This window comes from Scyliorhinus torazame, chromosome 5 (genome assembly GCF_047496885.1).
Source record: "Scyliorhinus torazame isolate Kashiwa2021f chromosome 5, sScyTor2.1, whole genome shotgun sequence".
NCBI lineage: Eukaryota > Metazoa > Chordata > Chondrichthyes > Carcharhiniformes > Scyliorhinidae > Scyliorhinus > Scyliorhinus torazame.
Genome location: NC_092711.1, coordinates 85,041,843 through 85,062,241, shown reverse-complemented (window position 1 = coordinate 85,062,241; position 20,399 = coordinate 85,041,843). Strand labels below are relative to the sequence as shown.

Sequence of the window (20,399 nt, the reverse complement as noted above, 5' to 3'; positions counted from 1 at the left end):
GTCCTTGATATGTATGTGCCTGTCAGGCAGGGAAGAGATGGTCGAGTGAGGGAACCATGGTTGACGAGAGGTTGAATGTCTTGTTAAGAGGAAGAATGAGACTTATGTAAGGCTGTGGAAACAAGGTCCAGACAGGGCGCTGGAGGGATACAAGATAGCCAGGAGGGAACTGAAGAAAGGGATTAGGAGAGCTAAGAGAGGGCATGAACAATCTTTGGCGGGTAGGATCAAGGAAAAGCCCAAGGCCTTTTACACATATGTGAGAAATATGAGAATGACTAGAGTGAGGGTAGGTCCGAACAAGGATAGTAGCGGGAGATTGTGTATTGAGTCTGAAGAGATAGGAGAGGTCTTGAACGAGTACTTTTCTTCAGTATTTACAAATGAGAGGGGCTATATTGTTGGAGAGGACAGTATGAAACAGACTGGTAAGCTCGAGGAAATACTTGTTAGGAAGGAAGATGTGTTGGGCATTTTGAAAAACTTGAGGATAGACAAGTCCCCCGGGCCTGACGGGATATATCCAAGGATTGCATAGCTGTTGGCAATGATCTTTTCGTCCTCACTGTCAACAGGGGTGGTACCAGGGGATTGGAGAGTGGCGAATGTCGTGCCCCTGTTCAAAAAAGGGAATAGGGATAACCCTGGGAATTACAGGCCAGTTAGTCTTACTTCGGTGGGAGGAAAAGTAATGGAAAGGGTACTGAGGGATAGGATTTCTGAGCATCTGGAAAGACACTGCTTGATTAGGGATAGTCAGCACGGATTTGTGAGGGGTAGGTCTTGCCTTACAAGTCTTATTGAATTCTTTGAGGAGGTGACCAAGCATGTGGATGAAGGTAAAGCAGTGGATGTGGTGGACATGGATTTTAGTAAGGCATTTGATAAGGTTCCCCATGGTAGGCTTATGCAGAAAGTAAGGAGGCATGGGATAGCGGGAAATTTGGCCAGTTGGATAACGAACTGGCTAACAGATAGAAGTCTGAGAGTGGTGGTGGATGGCAAATATTCAGCCTGGATCCCAGTTACCTGTGGCGTACCGCAGGGATCAGTTCCGGGTCCTCTGCTGTTTATGATTTTCATTAATGACTTGGATGAGGGAGTTGAAGGGTGGGTCAGTAAATTTGCAGACGATACGAAGATTGGTGGAGTTGTGGATAGTGAGGAGGGTTGTTGTCGGCTGCAAAGAGACATAGATAGGGTGCAGAGCTGGGCTGAGAAATGGCAGATGTAGTTTAACCCTGAAAAGTGTGAGGTTGTCCATTTTGGAAGGACAAATATGAATGCGGAATCCAGGGTTAACGGTAGAGTTCTTGGCAATGTGGAGGAGCAGAGAGATCTTGGGGTCTATGTTCATACATCTTTGAAAGTTGCCACTCAAGTGGATAGAGCTGTGAAGAAGGCCTATGGTGTGCTAGCATTCATTAACAGAGGGATTGAATTTAAGAACCGTGAGGTGATGATGCAGCTGGACAAAAACTTGGTAAGGCCACATTTGGAGTACAGAGTACAGTTCTGGTCACCTCATTTTAGGAAGGATGTGGAAGCTTTGGATAAGGTGCAAAGGAGATTTACCAGGATGTTGCCTGGAATGGAAAGTATGTCTTATGAGGAAAGGTTGAGGGTGCTAGGCCTTTTCTCATTAGAATGGAGAAGGATGAGGGGCGACTTGATAGAGGTTTATAAGATGATCAGGGGAATAGATGGAGTAGTTAGTCAGAGACGTTTTCCCCGGGTGGAACAAACCATTACAAGGGGACATAAATTTAAGGTGAATGGTGGAAAAATAGGGGGGATGTCAGAGGTAGATTCTTTACCCAGAGAGTAGTGGGGGCATGGAATGCACTGCCTGTGGAAATAGTTGAGTCAGAAACATTAGGAACCTTCAAGCGGCTATTGGATAGGTACATGGATCACGGTAGAATGATATAGTGTAGATTAATTTGTTCTTAAGGGCAGCACGGTAGCATTGTGGATAGCACAATTGCTTCACAGCTCCAGGGTCGCAGGTTCGATTACGGCTTGGGTCACTGTCTGTGCGGAGTCTGCACATCCTCCCCGTGTGTGTGTGGGTTTCCTCCGGGTGCTCCGGTTTCCTCCTACAGTCCAAAGATGTGCAGGTTAGGTGGATTGGCCATGATAAATTGCCCTTAGTGACCAAAATTGCCCTTAGTGTTGGGTGGGGTTACTGGGCTATGGCGATAGGGTGGAGGTGTTGACCTTGGGTAGGGTGCTCTTTCCAAGAGCCGGTGCAGACTCGATGGCCCGAATGGCCTCCATCTGCACTGTAAATTCTATGATAATCTATGATTAATCTAGGACAAAGGTTCGGCACAATATCGTGGGCCGAAGGGCCTGTTCTGTGCTGTATTTTTCTATGTTCTATGTTCTAACCTAGTGAACCTTCTCTGGACTGTCTCCAATGCCCGCATATCTTTCCTCAGGAAAGGGGACCAATGTTGTTCACAGTATTCCAAGTGTGGTCTAACTATTGCCTTGTACAATTTCAGCTGGACTTCTCTATTTTTATGCTGCATTCCCTTTGAAATAAAGGCCAACCTTCCATTTACCTTCCCAATGACCTGCTGAACCTGCACGCTAGCTTTTGTGATTAATGCCCGAGGACCCCCAGGTCCCTCTGTGCTGCAGTTTTCTGTAGTCTTTCTCACTTTGAATAGTATTCAGCTCCTTTATTCTTCCCATCAAAGTGCATACATTTTCGTTTTCCTACATTATATTCCATTTCTCAAGTTTTTGCCCACTCAACTAACCTGTTTATAGCCGTGTGTAGACTTCCCACCTATTTTTGTGTCATCCACAAAGTTTGCAAAAGTGCATTCGCTTCCCTTGTCCAAGTCATTAATATATATGGTAAATAACTGTGGCCCCAATATGGATCCCAGCGGCACTCCGCTAGTTATGTTGCCATTCTGAAAATGCCCCCTTATCCCAATTTTCTGTCTTTTATAATAGTAATAATTATTGTCACAAGTAGGATTCCATTAACATTACAATGAAGTTACTGTGAAAACCCCTAGTCGCCACACACCAACGCGTGTTCGGGTACACTGAGGGAGAATTCAGAATGTCCAATTCAACTAACAACCATGTCTTCGGGACTTGTGGGAGGAAACCGGAGCACCTGGAGGAAACCCACGGAGACACGGAGAGAACGTGCATTATCATGGTCAGTTCCCCAACACCATGAGCTCTTATCTTATTATGTAGCCGGTTGTGTGGTACCTTATCAAACACTTTTTGGAAATCCAAGTATATTAGATCTACTGGCTCCCCATCATCTATCCTGCTTGTTACCACCTCAAAAATCTCTACCAAATGTTTCAAACATGATTTTCCCTTCATGAAGCGATGCTGACTCTGTTTGATTATATTATGCTTTTCAAAATGTTCTGCTATTACATCCTTTAAAATGGACTCTTAACATTTTCCCAATGACAGATGTTAAGTTTATTGGCCTATCGTTACTGGTTTCTTTTCTCCCTCCTTTATTAAATAAAGATGTTGCATGAGCAGTTTTCCAATCCTTCGGGACTGTTCAAGAATTTGACCAGGGCATCCACTATCTCTGCAGCTACTTCCTTTACTATCCTGGGATGCAACCCATCAGGCCAGGAACATAGCAGACTTTTGCTCCATTCGTTTCCGAATACTTTTTCTCTGGTGTAGTTATTGTGATTATTCCCTTCCCCTTTTGCCTTTGATTATTTAGTATTTGTGGAATGCTATTACTGTCTCCTACCATGAAGACTGACTCGCAGTATTTATTTAACTCCTCAGCCATTTCCTGACTCCCCATCATTATTTCCGCAGTCTCGTTCTCTCAGGAACCGACGTCCACTTCAGTGCCTCTCTTCATTTTTAAGAATTTAAGGAAACTCTTGCTGTCCATTTCTATATTACTTCCTAGTTTATCCTCATGGTATATGTCCTCCCTGTTTTTGCTCATCTACTGTTTTTTTTCTGAAAACGTTCCCACACCTCTGGGAATATATTTGCCAAGATACGTTTTGACTTTGAGTTTAAGACTATATTTAACTTGGCAGAGCTGCCTCACAGACTAGTTAAGCAACAACCTGACATAGTCATACTCACAGAATCATACCTTACAGACAATGTTCCAGACAGCACTGTTACCATTCCTGGGTATGTCCTGTCTCACCAGTAGGACAGATCCAGCAGAGGCAGCGGCACAGTGGTATACATTCAGGAAGGAGATGCCCTGGGGGTCCTCAACATGGACTCTGTTGAGAACATGAAGACAACATGAGGTCCCACAGCTTCAGGTTAAATATGGGCAATGTACCGGCCACCATCCGCTGATTACAATGTACCGGCCACCATCCGCTGATGAATGATGTACGCCTCCATGTTGAACACCACTTTGAGGAAGCACTGAGGGTGGCAAGGGAGCAGATTATGCTCTGGGAGGGGTACTTCAATGTCCATCACTAAGAGTGTCTTGGTAGTACCACCACAGACCGAGCTGGCCGGGCCCTAAAGGACATAGCCGCTAGACTGGGACTGCAGCAGGCGGTGAGGGGACCAACCAGAGGGAAGAACATATTTGACCTCATCCTCACCAATCCGCCTGCTGAAGATGCATCTGTCCATGACAGTATCAGTAGAAGTGACCACCGCACAGTCCTTGTGGTGACAAAGTCCCGTCTTCACATTGAGGATATTATCTCCATCGTGTTGTGTGGCATTACCACTGTGCTAAATGGTATAGACTTCAAACAGATCTTGAAACTCAAAACTGGGCATCTATGAGGCTATGTGGGCCATCAGCAGCAGCAGAATTGTATTCAACCACAACCTGCCACCCTCATGGCCACCACTCTACCATTACCACCAAGCCAGGGGATCAACACTGGTTCTATGAAGAGTGCAGGAGAGCACGCCAGGAACATTAGACATACCAAAAAATGAGGTGTCAATCTGGTGAAGCTACAACACAGGACTTCTTGTGTGCCAAACAGCATAAGCAGCAAGTAACAGACAGAGCTAAACGGTTCCATATATAACACATCAGATCCAAGCTCTGCAGTTCTGCCACATCCAGTCACGTATGGTTGTGGACAATTAAACAATTTACTGGAGGAGGAGGCTCCACAAATATCCCCATCCTCAATGATGGAGGAGTGAAGCACATATGTGCAAAAGGCAAGGCTGAGGTATTTGCAACAATCATCAGCCAGAAGTATCGAGTGGATGATCCATCTCAGTCTCTTTCGGAGGTCCCCAGCATTACAGATGTCAGTCTTCAGTCGAGAAATTCACTCCACGTGATATGAAGAAACGGCTGAAGGCACTGGATACTTCAAAGTCTTTGGGTTCTGACAATGTAGGGACAATAGTACTGATAACTTGTGCTCCTGAACTTGCCGCACCCCTAGCCAAGCTGTCCCAGCACAGCTAGAACACTGGCATCTACACTGTCGCAAATTGCCCAGGCGTGTCCTGTACACAACATGACAAATGCAATCCAGCCAATTATCACACTGTCAATCTACTCTCCATGATCAGCAAAGTGATGGAAGGAGTCATCAGTAGTGCGATCAAGTGGCACTTACTCAGCAATACCCTTCTCTTGGATGCTCGGTTTGGGTTCCGCCAGGGTCAATCTGCTCCTAACCTCATTACAACCTTGGTTCAAACATGGACACAAGAGCTGAATGTGAGAGGTGAGAATGACTGCCCTTGACATCAAAGCAGCATTTGATAGAGTATGGCATCAAGGAGCCCTAGGTAAACTGGAGTCAATGGGAATCAGGGGAAAATGGTCGTGGTGTTTGGAGGTCAATCATCTCAGCTCCAGGACATCACTGCAGGAGTTCCTCAGGGTAGTGTCCTAGGCCCAATCATCTTCAAACCCAGGTCCACAGGTCATTATCCTGGGTATCTGGATCATTAGTCCAGCGACAAGCCAACTACGCCACCATCTCCCCTATACACTGCCTCTGAAACTGGGATAACTGAGTGAATCGCTTCTCACACATGAAGCAAATGAATGGTCTCTCCCCAGTGTGAACCCACTGGTGATTCAGCAGGGTGGATGACTGAGTGAATCTCTCCCCACACACAGAGCAGTGAATGGTCTCTTCCCGGTGTAATCTGGTGTTTCAGCAGGCTGAATGATTGAGTGAATCCCTTCCCAGACACGGAGCAGGTGAATGGTCTCTCCCCGGTGTGAATTTGGTGGTGTTTCAGTAGGCTGAATGAGTGAGTCATTTCCCGCACACGGAGCAGGTGAATAGCCTCTCCCCACTTTGAATTCGCTGGTGAGTCAGCAAAAGCTTGTTACTTTTAAAGCTCTTTTCCCAGCTGGAGCATTTAAACGGCCTCAAGTCAGAGTGAAGAAGTCGGTTTGAAGTGAGGTAAGTTAGTTGACAATCCCTTCTCACAAATAGAGCAGATGAACAGTTTCTCGCCGGTGTGAGTTCTCTGGTGTTTATGTAAGTTGGATAGCTGAGTAAATCCTTGACCACATTCTGAGCAGATGAATGGCCTCCCCCGGTGTGACTCCATTGATGAATTTCCAGCACAGACAGGGATCTGAATCTCTTCCCACAATCCCTACGTTTCCATGGTTTCTCCATGGTGCCAGTGTCCTTGTGACTGTCCAGAGTGGCTTCAAGAAGACCACCATCATACACCGGTGCCAAAGAAGAACCAGGCAGCGTGCCTCAATGACTACCGTCCGGTGGCCCTGACTTCAGTCATAATGAAGTACTTTGATAGGTTGATCATGAAGCGCATCACCTCCATACTCCCAGAACGCCTTGATCCACTGCAATTCGCATACCGCCACAACCGGTCCACAGCAGATGCCATTTCTCTGGCCCTACACTCATCCCTGGAGTATCTCGACAGCAAGGACTCCGACATCAGACTCCTATTTATTGACTACATTTCCGCCTTCAACACCATAATCCCAGCCAAGCTCATATCAAAGCTCCAAAACCAACAGTCTATCCCTCAATGCCAGCAAAACTAAAGAGCTGGTCATTGGCTGCAGGAAGCAAAGTACTGTACACACACCCCTGTCAGCATCAACGGGGCCGAGGTGGAGATGGTTAGCAGTTTCAAATTCCTATGGGTGCACATCTCAAAAAATCTGTCCTGGTCCACCCATGTTGACGCTACCATCAAGAAAGCACAACAGCGCCTAAACTTCCTCAGGAAACTAAGGAAATTCAGCATGTCCACATTAACTCTTGACAACCTTTGCAGTTGCACCATAGAAAGCATCCTATCGGGCTGCATCACAGCCTGGTATGGCAACTGCTCGGCCCAGGACCGCAAGAAACTTCAGAGAGTCGTGAACATAGCTCAGTCCATCACACAAACCTGCCTCCCATCCATTGACTCCATCTACACCTCTCATGGCCTGGGGAAAGCGGGCAGTATAATCAGAGACCCCTCCCACCCGGCTTACTCACTCTTCCAACTTCTTCCATCGGGCAGGAGATACAGAAGGCTGAGAACACGCACGGAGAGACTCAAAAACAGCTCCTTCCCGCTGTTTTTAAAAAATAAACATTTTATTGAGGTATTTTTTGGTATTGTAACAACAAAATAAACAACGTACATGAAACTATATACATAGTACAAAAGCCGTCACCCGCCCTTACAGGTCCCATCTTTAATAACCCCCTACTTTAAGCTAAACTAACCCCCCTCCCCCACCCCCACCATCTGCTGATGATCAATTTTCCACGAAGAAGTCGACGAACGGTTGCCACCTCCGGGCGAACCCTAACATTGACCCTCTCAAGGCGAACTAGATTTTCTCCAAACAGAGGAAGCTAGCCATGTCCGATAGCCAGGTCTCTGACTTCGGGGGCTTTGAGTCCCTCCAAGCTAATAATATCCGTTTCCGGGCAACCAGGGTAGCAAAGGGCAGAACGTCTGCCTCTTTCTCCTCCTGGATTCCTGGGTCTTCTGACATTCCGAAAATCGCCACCTCTGGACTCAATGCCACCCTTGTTTTTAACACCGTGATCATGACATCTGCAGACCCCTGCCAAAATACCCTAACCTTCAGACATGTCCAGAACATGTGGACATGGTTCGCTGGTCCTCCCGCACATTTTGTACACCTGTCTCCCACCCCCAAAAATCTGCTCATCCAGGCCCGACTGAACGAACTTGAATTGTATCAGGCTGAGCCTGGCACACGTTGTGGACGCGTTGACTCTACTCAACGTGTCCACCCACAGACCATCCTCTATCTCACCTCCCAGCTTCTCCTCCCACTTGCGCTTCAGCTCCTCGGTCTGTATCTCCTCTGACCCCATAAGTTCCTTGTAAATGTCAGAGACACTCCCTTCACCTCCCCATCCTCTGGAAACTACCCTGTCCTGAATTCCCCTTAGCAGTAAGAGCAGGAAGGTTGACACCTCTTTACGTAGGAAGTCCCGCACCTGCAGATACCTGAATTTGTATACCCTCGCCAACCCAAACTTCTCCTCCAGTGCCCTCATACTCGGAAAGCTCCCTTCTATAAACATATCCCCCATCCTCTCAATCCCTGCTCTCCACCATATCCGGAACCCCCCATCCATACTTCCCAGGGCAAACCGGTGATTATTATAGATTGGGGACCAGACCGATGCTCCCTCTGCTCCCACATGTCTCCTCCATTGCCCACACACTCTCAGGGCCGCCACCACCACGGGGCTGGTGGAGTATCGTGCCGACGGGAATGACAGAGGCACGGTTACCAATGCCCCCAGACTGGTGCCTTTGCATGAAGCCACCTCCATACGCTCCCATGCTGACCCCTCCCCCACCACCCACTTCCTGATCATGCCAATATTCGCCGCCCAGTAATAGTTACTAAAATTTGGCAGCGCCAGCCCGCCCTCTCCCCGACTCCGCTCAAGCATTACCTTCCTTACTCGCGGGGTCTTGCCAGTGATCACTTTGTTGACCCGTTTAAAAAAGGACCGCGGAATAAAAATGGGGAGACATTGAAATGCGAACAGGAATCTTGGGAGGACTGTCATCTTCACCGTCTGCACCCTCCCAGCCAGTGACGACGGAAGCGCGTCCCACTTTCGGAAATCATCCTTCATTTGGTCTACTCGCCGGGCCAAATTTAATTTATGCAGTCGGTCTCATTCCCGCGCCTCTTTGATGGTTAAGTACCTAAAGCTTCCCCCTACTAATCTAAACGACAGCTCCCCCAATCGCCTCTCCTGTCCCCTTGTCTGGACCACAAACATCTCACTTTTCCCCATATTTAACTTGTACCCCGAAAACCAGCTAAATTCCCCGAGAATCCTCATAATCTCTTCCATCCCCTCTATTGGGTCCGATACATACAGAAGCAGGTCGTCTGCTTAGAGTGCGACTCTGTGCTCCCCCCCCACACCCCTCCCGGACCAGCCCCTTCCAGCCCTTTGAGGCTTTCAGAGCAATCGCCAGTGGCTCTATAGCCAGCGCAAACAACAGTGGGGAAAGGGGGCACCTCTGTCTCGCCCCTCTGTGCAGACTAAAATAGTCCGATGTTGTCCTATTCATCCATACACTTGCCACAGGAGCCTTATACAGCAACCTGACCCAGTCAATAAAACCCTGCCCAAATCCAAACCGTCCAAGTACCTGCCACAGATAATCCCATCAAAGATTACCCGATCAAAGGCCTTTTCTACATCCATTGCGATCACTACCTCCGACTCCCTACCTTCCGAGGGAATCATGATCACGTTTAACAACCTTCCTACATTGGCCACCAACTGCCTACCCTTAACAAACCTCGTCTGGTCCTCCCCAATAACGTCAGGAACTCAATCCCCAATCCCGGAGGACAAAATTCTGGCCAGCAATTTGGCATCTACATTCAACAGGGAGATCGGCCTATAGGATCCACACAGCTCCGGGCTCTTGTCCCGCTTAAGGATCAGCGAAATCGTGGCCTGTGACAACGTCGGGGGCAGCACCCCTCTTTCCTTTGTCTCATTGAACATCCTCAACAACACCGGCCCCAATATCCCAGAGAACCTTTTATAAACCTCCACTGGGTACCCGTCCGGCCCCGGGGCTTTACCCGACTGCATGACCTTCAAGCCCTCCACTATCTCTTCCAGCCCGATCGGGGCCCCCAGCCCTTCTTCCACCTCCCCGTCCACCTTTGGGAAATTCAGCCCCTCCAAGAAGTGCCTCATCCCCTCCAGCCCCTAGGGGGTTCTGACCTATACAGCCTACTGTAGAAATCCCTAAATGCCTTATTCACCCCTGCTGAATCTCCAACCAGGTTCCCATCTCCGTCATTTACTTTCCCTATCACCCTGGCTGCCTCCCTCTTTCTAAGCTGCTGTGCACGCATTCTACTGGCCTTCTCTCCATACTCATAGATCGCCCCCCTCACCTTTCTCAGCTGCTCCACCGCCCTCCCTGTGGTTAACAAGCCAGACTCCGATGTAGCCTCCGCCATTCCCTTAAAAGCCCTGCCTCTGGGGTCTCCGCATACCTCCTATTGATCTGTAGTATCTCCTTTACCAGTCGGCCCGTCTCTGCCCTGTCCACCTTCTCCCTCTGGGCCCGCAACAAGATCAGTTCCCCTCTGACCACTGCCTTCATTGCTTCCTAGACCATCGCTGCTAAAATTTCCCCCGTGTTGTTGACCTGCAGGTAATTCTGAATACATTCCCTCAGCCGCTCGCACACCCCTTCGTCGGCCAAAAGTCCCACATCCAACCTCCAGTGCGGGCGCTGGTTACTGTCTTTACTAACCTGCAGGTCAACCCAGTGTGGAGCATGGTCTGAGATTGTGATCACCGAGTACCCCGTGTCCACCACCCATGTCAATAAGGCCCTACTCACCTACTCAAAAACAAAGAAGTCAATCCGGGAGTACACTCTGTGCACGTGTGAGTAGAAGGAGAACTCCTTCTTGGGTCACTGTTTGTGCGGAGTCTGCACGTTCTCCCCGTGTCTGCGTGGGTTTCCTCCGGGTGCTCCGGTTTCCTCCCACAAGTCCCGGAAGATGTGCTTGCTAGGTGAATTGGACATTCTGAATTCTCCCTGTGTCTACCCAAAAGGTGCCGGAATGTGGCGACAAGGGGCTTTTCACAGGAACTTCATTGCAGTGTTAATGTAACAATAGAACATAGAACAGTACAGCACAGAACAGGCCTTTCAGCCCTCGATGTTGTGCCGAGCATTGTCCAAAACCAAGATCAAGCTATCCCACTCCCTGTCATTCTGGTGTGCTCCATGTGCCTATCCAATAACCGCTTGAAAGTTCCTAAAGTGTCTGACTCCACTATCACAGCAGGCAGTCCATTCCACCCCCGAACCACTCTGAGTAAAGAACCTACCTCGGAAATCCTCCTATATCTCCAACCCTGAATCTTATAGTTATACCCGTTGTAACAGCTACCTCCAGCCGAGGAAATAGTCTCTGAACGTCCACTCTACCTGTCCCCCTGATCATCTTATAAACCTCCATTAAGTCACCTCTCAGCCTCCTCCACTCCAAAGAGAAAAGCTCTAGCTCCCTCAACCTTTCCTCATAAGACCTATTCTGCAAACCAGGCAGCATTCTGGTAAATCTCCTTTGCACCCCTTCCAATGCTTCCACATCCTTCCTATAATGAGGTGACCAGAACTGCACACAATACTCCAAATGTGGTCTCACACAATCATGTATAGTTGCAGCATAACCCCGCGGCTCTTAAACTCAAGCCCCCTTTAATAAACGTTAACACACTATAAGCCTTCTTCACTGCTCTATCCATTTGAGTGACAACCTTCAGAGATCTGTGGACATGAACCCCAAGATCTCTCTGTTCCTCCACATTCCTCAGAACCGTGCCATTGACCCTGTAATCCGCATTCAAATTTTTTCTACCAAAATGAATCACCTCGCACTTATCAGGGTTAAACTCCATCTGCCATTTTTCGGCCCAGCTCTGCATCCTATTAATGTCTCTTTGCAGCCGACAACAGCCCTCCACCTCATCCACTACTCCACCAATCTTGGTGTCATCAGCAAATTTACTGACCCACCCTTCAGCCCCCTCCTCCAAGTCATTGATAAAAATCACAAATAGCAGAGGACCCAGCACTGATCCCTGTGGTACACCGCTGGTAACTGGTCTCCAGTCTGAAAATTTTCCATCCACCACCACCCTGTGTCTTCTACGTGATAGCCAGTTACTTTTCCAATTGGCCAAATTTCCCTCTATCCGACTCCTCCTTACTTTCTTCATGAGCCGACCATGGGGAACCTTATCAACGCCTTACTAAAATCCATGTATACAACATCAACTGCTCTACCTTCATCTACACACTTCGTTACCTCCTCAAAGAATTCAATCAAATTTGTGAGGCAAGACCTACCCTACATGAATCCGTGTTGACTATCCCGGATTAAGCTGCATCTTTCCAAATGGTTAAAAATCCTATCCTTCAGGACCTTTTCCATTATCTTACCGACCACCGAAGTAAGACTAACTGGCCTACAATTACCAGGGTCATTCCTATTCCCTTTCTTGAACAGAGGAACAACATTCATCAGTCTCTGGCACTATCCCCGTGGACAGTGAGGACCCAAAGATCAAAGCCAAAGGCTCTGCAATCTCATCCCTTGCCTCCCAAAGAATCCTTGGATATATCCCATCTGGACCAGGGGACTTGTCGACCGTCAGGTTTTTCAAAATTGTAAATACATTCTTCCTCAGAACATCTACCTCCTCCAGCCTACCCGCCTGTATCACACACTCATCCCCAAAAACATGGTCCCTCTCCTTTGTGAACACTGAAGAAAAGTATTAATTCAACGCCCCTCCTATCTCTTCTGGCTCCATGCACAAGTTCCCACTACTGTCCTTGAGAGGCCCTACCGTCACCCTGGTCATTCTTTTATTTCTCACATAAGAGTAAAATGCCTTGGGGTTTTCCTTGATCCAACCCGCCAAGGACTTCTCATGCCCCCTCCTAGCTCTCTTAAGCCCTTTTTTCAGCTCATTCCTTGCTACCTTATAACTCTCAAGCGACCCTACTAAACCTTGTTTTCTCATCCTTACATACTCTTCCTTTTTCCTCTTGACAAGACATCCAACCTCTTTTGTGAACCATGGTTCCCTCACACGGCCATTTTCACCCTGCCTGACAGGGACATGCCTATCAAGGACACGCAGTATTTGTTCCTTGAACAAGCTCCACTTTTCATTTGTGCCTTTCCCTGACAGTTTCTGTTCCCATCTTATGCTCCCTAATTCTTGCCTAATCGCATCATAATTACCTCTCCCCCAATTATAAACCTTGCCCTATCGTCCCTCTCCATTGCAATAATGAAAGACACCGAATTGTGGTCACTATCTCCAAAGTGCTCTCCCACAAACAAATCTAACACTTGGCCCTGTTCATTACCCAGTATCAAATCCAATGTGCCCCCCCCCCCTCTTGTCGGCCTATCCACACTGTACAAAAACTGCCCCATCCGAACTGTTCGACTTATAGAGGTTCCAATCAATATTTTGAAAGTTAAAGTCACCCATGACAACTACCCTGAGACCTCCACATCTATCCATAATCTGTTTTGCAATTTCTTCCTCCACATCTCTATTACTATTTGGGGGCCTATAGAAAACTCCCAACAATGTGACCGCTCCTTTCCTATTTCTAACTTCAACCCATATTACCTCAGTAGGCAGATCCCCTTCAAACTGCCTTTCGCAGCCGTTAAACTATCCTTGATTAACAATGCTACTCCTCCACCTCTTTTACCACCTTCCCTACTCTTACTGAAACATCTATACCCCGGAACTTCCAACAACCATTCCTGTCCGTGTTCTAACCATGTCTCCGAAATGGCCACAACATCGTAGTCCCAAGTACCAATCTACGCTCCAATTTCACCGACCTTATTCCGGATGCTCCTTGCATTGAAGTAGACACACCTCAACCCATCTTTCTGTCTGCCGGTACACTCCTGCGACCTTGATACCCTCCTCAGTACCTCACTACTCTCAACACTGGCTTCTGGACTACAGCTCGTTTTCCCAGCCCCCTGGCAAATTAGTTTAAACCCCCCCCCCCCCCCCCACCCCCGAAGAGCCGTAGCAAATTTCCCTCCCAGGGTATTGGTGCCCCTCTGGTTTAGGTGCAAACCGTCCTGTCTGTACAGGTCCCACCTTCCCCAGAATGTTTTCCAATTATCCACATACCTGAAACCCTCCCTCCTACACCATCCCTGCAGCCACGTGTTTATCTGCACTCTCTCCCTGTTCCTCACCTCACGAGCACGTGGCACCGGCAACAAACCAGAGATGACAATGTGGTTTGTCCTGGCTCTCAGCTTCCTCCCTAGCTCCCTTAGTTCCTGGTTTAAATCCCCGTCTCTTCTCTTACCTATGTCGTTGGTACCGATGTGTTCCACAACTTGTGACTGCTCCCCCTCCCCTTTAAGGATTTTGAAAACACGGCCCGAGGCGTCATGGACCCTGGCACCCGGGAGACAACATACCATCCGTGAGTCTCTTTCGCTGCCACAGAATCGTCTATCTGCCCCTCTAACTATCGAGTCCCCAATAACTATTGCTCTCCTGCTCTCCCTCCTTCCCTTCTGAGCTACAGGGACGGACTCAGTGCTGGAGATCCGTTCACTGTGGCTTACCCCTGGTAGCTCGTCCCCCTCAACAGTATCCAAAACGGTATACTTGTTACTGAGGGGAGCGACCACAGAGGGATCCTGCACTGACTGCTTCCTCCCAGCCGCTCTCACCGTCACCGTCCTGATTCTTCGGAGTAACTACATTCCTGAAGCTACTTTCTATGACCACCTCTGCCTCCCGAATGATCCGAAGTTCATCCAGTTCCAGCTCCAGTTCCTTAACGCGGTTTCTGAGGAGCTGGAGATGGGTGCGCTTCCCACCAGTGAAATCAGCAGGGACACTGACGGCGTCCCTCACGTCAAACATTCATACTTGTGAGACTAATAAAGATTACTGTTATTATCTGGAGCAATCCAGTCAGTCTCATTCTCCTGCTGTATCCCTGTATCCTAACAGCTTTATTTCTCTCAGGTTTCTATCCAATTTAAAAAAAAATCATTCATTGGTGTCTATTTCTAATCTCCGTCATAGGCAGCAAGGTTCAGGTCATTGCCACTGGCTGTGTAAAAACATTCTTCTTCATACCTCCTGGACCATTTACATGCATAGATACGGAGCAACATAGAAAATAGCAGCAGGAGGCCATTTGGCCCTTCGAGCCTGCTCCACCATTCATTACGATCAGAGCAGATTGGGCTCAATAGTCTAATCCTGCTTTTCCCCCCATATCCTTTGATCCCCTTCACCCTCAGTGCTGTATCTAACTGCTTCTTGAAAACATGAAAGGTTTTGGTCTCAATTCTTCCTGTGGTGATGAATTCCACAGGCTCACCACTCTCTGGGTGAAGACATTTCTCCTCACCTCGGTCCTAAATGGTCTGTCATAGAACATAGAACATACAGTGCAGAAGGAGGCCATTCGGCCCATCGAGTCTGCACCGATCCACTTAAGTCCTCACTTCCACCCTATCCCCATAACCCAATAACCCCTCCTAACCTTTTTGGTCACTAAGGCAATTTATCATGGCCAATGCACCTAACCTGCACATCTTTGGACTGTGGGAGGAAGGCGGAGCATCCGGAGGAAACCCACGCAGACACGGGGAGAACGTGCAGACTCCGCACAGACAGTAACTCAGCAGGGAATCGAACCTGGGACCCTGGTGCTGTGAAGCCACAGTGCTAGCCACTTGTGCTGCCCGTGCTATCCCGTATCCTCAGACTGTGACCCCGGGTTCTGGACACACCCACCATCGGGAACATCCTTCCCGAATCTAATCTGTCTCGCCCTGTTAGAATATTATAGGTTTTTTTTAAATATAAATTTACAGTGCCCAATTCTTTTTTTTCCCCAATTAAGGGGTAATTTTAGCATGGCCAGTCTACCTACCCTGCACATCTTTGGGTTGTGGGGGTGGGACACACACAGACACAGGGAGAATGCGCAAACTCTACACGGACAGTGACCCGGGGCCGGGATCGAACCTAGGTCCTTGGTGACGTGATGCAACAGTGCTAACCACTGAACCATTGTGCAGCCCACAGTCTATAGGTTTCTATGAGATTCCTCCTCATTCTTCTGAACTCCAGCGAATACAATCCTAACTGATTCAATCTCTCATACGTCAGTCCCACCATCCCAGGAATCAGTCTGGCAAAACTTTGCTGCTCTTTCTCTTTAGTGAGATCATCTTTCCTCAGATAAGGGGCCTGATACTGCGCACAATATTCCAGGTGTGGCCTCACCAAGGCCCTGTATAATTGCAGCAAGACATCCCTGCTCCTCGACTCGAATCCTCTTGCTATGAAGGCCAAAAAACCACTTGCCTTCTTTACCGCATGCTGTATTTGCATGCTTCCATACAAACTAGGAGCAGGCCACTCGGCCCCGCGAGCCTGCTCCTTACATACAAACCAGGAGCCAGCCTCTTGAGCCTGCTCCTTACACACAAACTAGGAGTCGGCCCCTCGAGCCTGCTCCTTACACACAAACTAGGAGTCGGCCCCTCGAGCCTGCTCCTTACACACAAACTAGGAGTCGGCCCCTCGAGCCTGCTCCTTACACACAAACTAGGAGTCGACCCTCGAGCCTGCCCCTTACACACAAACTAGGAGTCAGCCCCTCGAGCCTGCTCCTTACACACAAACTAGGAGTCGGCCCCTCGAGCCTGCTCCTTACACACAAACTAGGAGTCGGCCCCTCGAGCCTGCTCCTTACACACAAACTAGGAGTCGGCCCCTCGAGCCTGCTCCTTACACACAAACTAGGAGTCGGCCCCTCGAGCCTGCTCCTTACACACAAACTAGGAGTCGGCCCCTCGAGCCTGCTCCTTACACACAAACTAGGAGTCGGACCCTCGAGCCTGCTCCTTACGCACAAACTAGGAGTCGGCCCCTCGAGCCTGCTCCTTACACACAAACTAGGAGTCGGCCCCTCGAGCCTGCTCCTTACACACAAACTAAAGTCAGCCCCTCGAGCCTGCCCCTTACACACAAACTAGGAGTCGGCCCCTCGAGCCTGCCCCTTACATACATACTAGGAGTCGGCTGCGCGAGTCTGCTCCTTACACACAAACTAGGAGTCGGCTGCTCGAGCCTGCTCCTTACACACAAACTAGGAGTCGGCCCCTCGAGCCTGCTCCTTACACTCAAACTAGGAGTCGGCCCCTCGAGCCTGCTCCTTACACTCAAACTAGGAGTCGGCCCCTCGAGCCTGCTCCTTACACACAAACTAGGAGTCGGCCCCTCGAGCCTGCTCCTTACACACAAACTAGGAGTCGGCCCCTCGAGCCTGCTCCTTACACACAAACTAGGAGTCGGCCCCTCGAGCCTGCTCCTTACACACAAACTAGGAGTCGGCCCCTCGAGCCTGCCCCTTACACACAAACTAGGAGTCGGCCCCTCGAGCCTGCTCCTTACACACAAACTAGGAGTCGGCCCCTTGAGCCTGCTCCTTACACACAAACTAGGAGTCGGCCCCTCGAGCCTGTCCCTTACACACAAACTAGGAGTCGGCCCCTCGAGCCTGCTCCTTACACACAAACTAGGAGTCGGCCCCTCGAGCCTGCTCCTTACACACAAACTAAAGTCAGCCCCTCGAGCCTGCCCCTTACATACAAACTAGGAGTCGGCCCCTCGAGCCTGCCCCTTACATACATACTAGGAGTCGGCTGCTCGAGCCTGCTCCTTATACACAAACTAGGAGTCGGCTGCTCGAGCCTGCTCCTTACACACAAACTAGGAGTCGGCCCCTCGAGCCTGCTCCTTACGCACAAACTAGGAGTCGGCCCCTCGAGCCTGCTCCTTACACACAAACTAAAGTCAGCCCCTCGAGCCTGCCCCTTACACTCAAACTAGGAGTCGGCTGCTCGAGCCTGCTCCTTACACACAAACTAGGAGTCGGCCCCTCGAGTCTGCCCCTTACACACAAACTAGGAGTCGGCCCCTCGAGCCTGCTCCTTACACACAAACTAGGTGTCGGCCCCTCGAGCCTGCTCCTTACACTCAAACTAGGAGTCGGCCCCTCGAGCCTGCTCCTTACACACAAACTAGGAGTCGGCCCCTCGAGCCTGCTCCTTACACTCAAACTGGGAGTCGGCCCCTCGAGCCTGCTCCTTACATACATACTAGGAGTCGGCTGCTCGAGCCTGCTCCTTACACACAAACTAGGAGTCGGCCCCTCGAGCCTGCTCCTTACACACAAACTAGGAGTCGGCCCCTCGAGCCTGCTCCTTACACACAAACTAGGAGTCGGCCCCTCGAGCCTGCTCCTTACACACAAACTAGGAGTCGGCCCCTCGAGCCTGCTCCTTACACACAAACTAGGAGTCGGCCCCTCGAGCCTGCTCCTTACACACAAACTAGGAGTCAGCCCCTCGAGCCTGCTCCTTACACACAAACTAGGAGTCAGCCCCTCGAGCCTGCTCCTTACACACAAACTAGGAGTCGGCTCCTCAAGCCTGCTCCTTACACACAAACTAGGAGTCGGCGTCTCGAGCCTGCTCCTTGCGCACAAACTAGGAGTCGGCCCCTCGAGCCTGCTCCTTACACACAAACTAGGAGTCGGCCCCTCGAGCCTGCCCCTTACACACAAACTAGGAGTCAGCCCCTCGAGCCTGTCCCTTACACACAAACTAGGAGTCGGCCCCTCGAGCCTGCTCCTTACACACAAACTAGGAGTCGGCCCCTCGAGCCTGCTCCTTACGCACAAACTAGGAGTCGGCCCCTCGAGCCTGCTCCTTACACACAAACTAGGAGTCGGCTCCTCGAGCCTGCTCTATTATACAATAATTTTAACCTCAACTCCATAGTCCTGCCGACCCCGATAACCTTTCACCCCCTTGCTTATCGAGAATCTATCCATCTCTGCCTTAAAAATATTCAAGGACTCGACTTCCACTGCGTTTTAAGGACGCAAGATCTAAGTCATAGAATCCCCACAGTGCAGAAGGAGCCCAAGTCAGCACCAACCCCCGAAACCCCCCCCATCCCACCCTGCCCCATCCTCACATCCCACCCAACGTGCACATCTTTGGAGATGAAGAGGCAATTTAGCACCTAACCTGCAAATCTTTGAACTGTGTGAGGAAACCGGAGCACCCGGAAGAAACCCACACAGACAAGGGAAGAATGTGCAAACTCCACACAGTCATCCAGGGTCAGGCGTGAACCTGGGTCCCTGGTGCTGTGATGCAGCAGCGCTAACCACTGTGCCACCCCCTCTTTTACAACCCTTGAGCGAAAAAAAAATCCTTATCCCCATCTGAAATGGGTGACCCCTCACTTTCCAACAGTGACCCCCTTGTTCCAGATTCTCCCACAAGAGGAAACATCCTCTCCACATCCACCCTGTCAAGACCCCTCAGCATCTTATATTGTTCAATCCAGGTTTTACCCAAAACTTTGAATCTGTGTCCCGGCTGCTTGTACGATCAGTGAATGGAAACAGTGTTTCTTTGTCCACCCGATGGAAACCTGGCATAATCTTGTGTCCCTGAATCAAATCTCCCCTCAACCTCCTTTGCTGGAACCATTCTGGTAAATCTCCTCTGCGCCTTCTCCAAGAATCTTCACATCCTTCCTGAAGAGTGGTGACCAGAGCTTTATAAAGATTCATAGAATAGAATTAGAACCATAGAATTCCTGCAGTGCAGAAGGAGGCCATTCGGCCCATCAAGTGTGTACTGATTCACTGAAAGGGCACCCTGCCTAGGCCCACACCCCTACCCTGTCCCTGTAACCCCATAGCCCCACCGAACCTGCACATCCCTGGATACTAAGGGGCAATTTATCAAGGCCAATCCATCTAACTTGCTCCCCTACCAGCCTCCCCAAACAGGCGCCGGAATGTGGCGACTAGGGGCTTTGGGGCTGGTACAGCACAGTGGGTTAAGACAGCTGGCTTGTAATGCAGAACAAGACCAGCAGCGCGGGTTCAAGTCCCGTACCGGCCTCCCCGAACAGGCGCTGGAATGTGGCGACTAGGGGCTTTTCACAGTAACTTAACTGAAGCCTACTTGTGACAATAAGTGATTATTATTATCATTATTTTTTGGTCTGTTGGAGGAATCCTGAGCACCGGGTGGAAACCCACGCAGACACGGGGAGAAAGTGCAAACTCCACACAGACAATCATCAAGGCCAGAATTGAACCCGAGTCCTTGGCGTTGTGAGGCAGCAGTGCTAATCACTGTGCCACCGGAAGCATAGTTTCTGTGTCAGTTATGAAGCTCAAGGTCGAATTTGCTTTGCCAACTACTCTCTTAATATGTCTTGTAGATATACAAAATCCCTCTTCACCTCTTCCTCTCT

The 20,399-nt window shown here is 49.5% G+C and overlaps 2 protein-coding genes across 3 annotated transcripts in view; one reads left to right on the top strand and one right to left on the bottom strand.

Annotated features, from left to right (window-relative positions):
* Positions 1-20,399, bottom strand: part of LOC140418749 (uncharacterized) — a 346,993-nt gene that overhangs the window by 252,182 nt on the left and 74,412 nt on the right. The window lies entirely within an intron of this gene.
* Positions 1-20,399, top strand: part of LOC140418745 (uncharacterized) — a 362,902-nt gene that overhangs the window by 340,876 nt on the left and 1,627 nt on the right. The window lies entirely within an intron of this gene.